Genomic DNA, 6,375 nt, shown 5'->3' with positions numbered 1-6,375 from the left:
TCTACTTGACTCCACAGAGAAAAATTCAAATTAAATGGGTAGTGTTTGCAAGCAAATTTAGGTTTGATATAAGGACAAACTTCCTTACAGCTAAAGCTATTTCAAACTGGAATGAGCTGATTTAGACGAAAAATTTTACTGGTATTATGCAAGCAAAGGCTAGATAACCATTCCTCAATTACACAGAAGGGAAATCATGTTCAGGTAAAGGTTGGACTATCTGGATACCCTTTAAAGACCATTCCAACTTTGACATTTTGTGATTTTCTGAAGGTCATGGTCCTGGTTCTGTCAGTAACTGTATGACCCTGAATAAATAATTGAGTGTCTCTGTACATGAGTTTGTTAATTTGGATGGGGAAGAAGTTGATAAAACATGGAATTATTCTTTTACTGGAATAGGGAACTTCCAGTGTGGAACATCAGTGCTTATTGGTATCTTTATATATTATAGAGTTGCATGTGCCACTGAGAATATAAGTGACTTCTCCATGGTCTTATAGCTAGCATGAATTAGATGAAGGATTTCATCCCAGTTCTGCCATGCTGCCTCTTTCTTGACTTATTTTTATATAAAATGATGCCACAGGACTAGATTAATGCTAAAATATCCTTCAACACTTAAATTCTGTGGTCTCTCTTTTATTTAACAGCTTATGCCCTAAACTCCTGCCATTGAATTTGACTCAAAATTATTTGTGAACTTCTTACCTATATTGTTCTACTCTAATCTTGGCTCCCCATTGACTGAATGAAAACTTTTTTAAAAGACATCTTTTATGTACTTACTGTGTGTTTGGCACTATATTAGGTTTTGGAAATACAAGTATTAAACTGTTATAGCCCTTGCTTTCAAGGAAAGTATATCTTAACAGGGAAAGAAAATACATAGGACAGTCATGGTCAGGAAAAGAAATTTTGGTCAGAAAAGTCAGAATAATGTTGAGTAGAGTTATAGTAAAGTTGATCATCATTCCTTTTTCCAGAAACAATGGTAGCATTAATTTGATTACTGTCGTTAGAGTAAGAAGTAGAAAGTGAGGCAAAGGGATAGGTAGGAAATGGGAATGGGAAGGTCAAAAAACAAAATTCAAGGGGGGTGGAGACTGATAGATGACTAGATATAATGTTCAACTTGGTCTTATAACAGTTATAATGGTTTAAGTGTACTTGCATCCACTTACTTCCTAACATAGATAGCATTCAATTAGAACAACTCATCACACTGTCATAGCATATGATAGGCCCTAATGCATGTGTGCATAAGTACAAAAAAATCATCATTTTATTACTGTTGTGAATATATTATTCTCTTTTCTTCCTACAATCATGGAAGTAAATAAAGCTATTTGCTACATTTAAGAATGGAAATCATAGCCTTAACTTCATTAGCACAGAGGCAGAGACAATAGATTTTGTAGCAGCAGACTAGAAGAATAGTTTCCTCATACTTTCTTGGAGTTGCTGCCATCTCTCTTTGCCCAGTAGTAGAAATGGATGCCCAACAACAAGCACGGTTGCCACACTGACTCCATAGTCTGCACAGCTGGGTCACTGTCCAGATGTACATTCTCTTCCAACTGGCTCACAACTGGAACTGAACAGTCACAGGGCTTTTGTCCATCAGTTCCAGAAATATTAATTATGGCTGTAACAATGCTGTGGAATGGCTCTACTGCAGACTCCCTAGGCAGTGGATCTGTGGCCCAGCTGTGAAAACCATTTCCAGGCAATGCTCAATTGTAAGAAATGGTCATACAGCTGAATTGTGGTGGATCCAAAAATGTTAATTAAGTATGGGACCCTGTTGTAAAGCAGCAGCCTGTAGCCTCCCTAGGAAGTAGTGGCACAGACACTCGTCATTTTGTAATTCGCTACAGTCAACATGGCTTTTGCTTCCATTCAGAATTCTGTATTTTGTGTAAAGATAAAACTTTTGAGTGGCTTTTGCCAATTGAGAAAGATGGCATTGTGACAAGGTTATAGGACAGATAAAATTCAAAAGGCATTCTCTGGAAGGATTTGGAGTTATAACTGAATTGACTGTTACAATTGCAAATGAGGAAGTGTTTTAAAAGACCTGGAAACAAATCAGTGAAGTTGGTCATTCCCATAGCTGAACCAATTCATGAAATAAGTGATGGCTGCTTGGTTGTCTTCCTATCCCCCTCCTTATTATCAAATCATCCATTAGCTACTCCCTTTCTAGTCACAGAGTCTAAACATAGCTGTCTTAAATTTCTGAGTTTTTGTGGCATTATGGAGCCATTTTAGGAAGATGGGGGAGGAAATGAGTATCCTTCCCACAATCATAAACATTGCTCAATGATGGTGTGATCATGATATTCTCAAGCATTATCAAGTCAAGGTTGGCCTAGGAACAAGGCAGAGCGAGAAGCCGTGAAACCATATTAGGCCCCTGCCCACCCCCATCCCTGGTGTCTAACTAGATATTCTTTCTGCTAAATCTTATTCAAAGGATTTTTGAAATAGGAATCTAATAGAAAATCAGGCATATCTGGGAGTAGAGAACCTATGATCTTGAGGCCACATGTGGCCTTTTAGGTTCTTCGGAGCCACCTTTTGACTGAGTCTAAGTTTTACTGAGAAAATCCTCTTATTAAGGGGGTTTCTCTTTGTGAAATTTGGATTCAGTCAAAAGGTCACACATGAGGAGCTAGAGAGTCACAGGTGGCCCTGAGGCCACAGGTACCAATCCCTTGTAGGTTCTATGCATGAATGATAGATACTAAGAAAGATTGGTTGTGAGTAACTAAGTAGACTCTGTGGTATTCCATAACGTCAGAACATGAAGCCATTGAATTGAATGGCTTTAAAATTTTTTTCTTATTGAATTAGACTATGTAGAGGACTTTGTAGGCACTTGGTTCAAAACTGAAAGTGTAAATCAGCAAGGATTTAGACCCCAAATATCCACAATGTACATATTGATTTGATATTTTGCTATTTCCTTCAAACATTGGGAAAGGAATATAAAATGTGTGCATGTTTATATGTATTCATATATTACACATGTATATTTATAACAAACACATACACACACATATATACATACATATATGTGTATATATATCCTGATGTGTACGTATTTATGTATATATGTATGTATGTATATATGTATGTATGTATGTATCTCCTGGCACTCTTGAATTGGAAATAAAACTACTAAAACTCACAGAGAGGGTTTTGGATCAAAAGAGGAATTCAGTCTTTGGAAATATATATATTTTTTAATTCTGCTAGCACTGTCACTTGGTAACTGCTCTGATAATACATTTGAATAAAAGGAAGAAAAATAATTCCCTGATACATTTGCCTACCTTGAAGAATCAGAATATGCAATATGGGATATGATTTGGAAAATCTCCTACTCTTGTGTGTCCGGTCATCTGAAGATATAGGCGGTGTGCCCTCTCTGAAGCCTTTGTACTAAGTTTCAAAGCTGTGTTTCTCTTAGCTCAAAAGCTTCTGGAAATGGTAGTATCCTCAGTCCTTTCTTAGTAAAAAAGCTTTGATATTTGAGTTGCTGTTTACAAGTATTGGTTCTGTTATTCTTGATTTTTCTGAATGACTTTCCCAGATGTACCTTCTTTCTCCATATTTTCTCCCTTGGTCATCTCATTTGCCTGACAGGGATGCAATAATCATCTCTATTCAGAGTGCTCACAAATATACATATTCAACCTTAACATATCTATTAAATACTACCTGATCGATATTGCCTCCTCTCAAATTCAATTAAAAAATATATATATGTACATATATGTGTGTATGAATATACATAAATTTGCATAAATATAATTCAATATAAAGGGATCTTATCTTTACTTCTAAACCTATTCCTCCTCCAAAATTTTCTAATTTTGTTGAGTGTCCTATTATTAATTAGTTTCATGATGTAAGTCCAACTCTTTTGCTACCACCCCTTCTATATCTAACCAGTTTCCAAAATATTGGTACCCTTTTAAAGATAATTTATAACTTTCTAAATAATTTATATATCTATCTAGTAACTTAATTATTATTATCATTTGAAATGTGAGTTTCTTTTTTCAGTGACCAGTATATGAGCACACTATTGTATAAATGAACCATATTAATGTTTAATTTTCAATATAAATGAAACCATAAGACAAAAGGAAGCTGTAGTAAACAGAAACATCACTCAAAGGCCCCTCCTTGGAGAGGGAAGTAAATGAGTTGGTGCAGTTGGTTTGATGCTACATCCAAAGACAACAAGAAACATAATTTATTCTGAAATTCTGAGATTTTATATTACAAAGTTCATGAAGAACACATGATAGAACCACTATGAAAATAATTAAAACTTATGTATCTACACCTATTGCAAAGGATTAGGAGGTAGAAAAATTCTACAGAAAAATCAATAAGACTTTCCGAATTGAATGAACATGTATTCACTCAATTCAGTCTAAAAGTGTACATAGAGAAGGACAGAGAAAATATGTTAGAAAATATGACTCAGCAGTAAGAAAACAGGAAATGAAGAGGTTATGGACATTAAGTTTTTTTTTATACTGTGTAACAAATGTGTGTGCATTGTTATATAGCACACACACACATATATCAATATAAAATTATGGAATCACTGGATTTGATGGCAAATACCTAGTAAAATTTATCTCACCCAAATGATTTGTTACAAGAAAAAAAATATCATAGTGCAAATAATAGTGAGTTATTTCAAAATTGTTGGTTTGAAAGATTAGAATCAATACCAAATTCAAACAAATAATTAAATAAAATGAAGCCATATAATTAAAATAAAACATCACTGATTTTATATATTTAAGCAAGTTTTCAATGCAAAAAAAAATGAGAAATGATCAATAGAACAGATAATAAAAATTATTTCTTAGGAAAATTTAATAAATATTAATCAATAAAAGCATTTATTAAACATCTATTATGTGTTACTGTGTTAAGCACTAAGGATACAAAGAAAAAAAAATGAGTCTGCCACCAAGCAGCCAACTTTCTCTCCTACTAAAGAATGGAAGAAGAAAAAAAAAACAGGGAGAGCTTTATTTAGAAGTTAACATCTGAGTTGAATTTTGAAAGAAATTAAGAATATTAAGGAGATAAAGTAAATAGGGAATACATTCTATTCATGAGGTACATCCTGAGCAAACTCATGAAGCTGGGGATTGAATGTTGTGTGTGAAGAATCACAAAGTCAAAGTGGAGTTGGTTGAGCAGGGTAATGACATGGTCAGTCCTATGCTTTAAGAATATCTCTAATGGCTGTGTATGAATCAACAAAAGGAAATTTGAAACAGAGACTAATCAGGAGGCTATTAACAGTTTTTCAGGTGAGATGTAATAAAACCTTGAGCTATGGTAGTGACTCCATGAATGGCAATAAAGAAGCAAATGTAAGAGATGTTCTGGATGGAATATCAATAACAATTAGAAAATAATTGATCTATGTGTTGAATAGAGTTCAAGAATGGAAAATTACTCAGCAGTGTGAACCTGGATAGTGGTGGCCTCAACAGAATTAGGGAAATTAGGACATGAAGTGGATATTAGGAAAAACATAATGAATCCTGTCTTGGACACAATGAATTTGAAATTGCTAGAGGATATTCAGTTCAAAATGCCCACTAGGCAGTTGATGATATAGGACCAAAGTTCCAAAATACGACTAGGGATGGATTTATAGATGAGGGACACTTTTGCATAGAAGTGATAATTAAACTCATGGGAAATTATGAGTTTACCAAGGGAAAATATAGAACAAGTTCTCTTAACCTAGTGTTTGTGAATGTTACTTTCATATTTTGATAAATGTGTTATGTTGTAATTTGTTTCCTTTGGAATCTTGTGTTTTATTTTATGTATATTAAAAAAAAACATTTTTAGAAGTGACCATATATCAAACTGTCAGTAGGGAGGGCCTATGAAACAAAAAATTAAGAAACAACCCCTAGTTTAGAGACAGAAGATGCCCTAGGAGACAATATTGGGGTATCCTCACAATTAGGGGCATGATATGGATCATAATGTAACAACAGAGACTGAGCCCTCTACCAGATTAGTAGGAACAAAAACAAGAAAAAAGATGCAAGCCTTTCTTTTTAAACCCCAGATAAGAAAGATTATAGAAGATGAGTGTCTTCAACAAAAATAAATTCTTCATAGAGGTCATGGAGAATGAGTTTGAGAAAAGGTCATCAGATTTTACAAGTATGAGATTATTAATTACTCAGGAGAAATAAGTTTAATTTGAGATCAGGATACAGATTTCAAGGTGCTGAGAAGTGTGTGAAAAGAGTAGAAGCACAGGCAATGAGAATATACAGATTTACCAGGAGTTTGTCAGTGACAGGT

This window comes from Petaurus breviceps, unplaced genomic scaffold, assembly GCF_028583685.1.
Source record: "Petaurus breviceps papuanus isolate PSGF00001 unplaced genomic scaffold, PetGlider_PUasm1.0 37, whole genome shotgun sequence".
Classification (NCBI taxonomy): domain Eukaryota; kingdom Metazoa; phylum Chordata; class Mammalia; order Diprotodontia; family Petauridae; genus Petaurus; species Petaurus breviceps.
The sequence above is the reverse complement of the archived record's forward strand: the minus strand, read 5'-3'. Positions refer to the sequence as shown.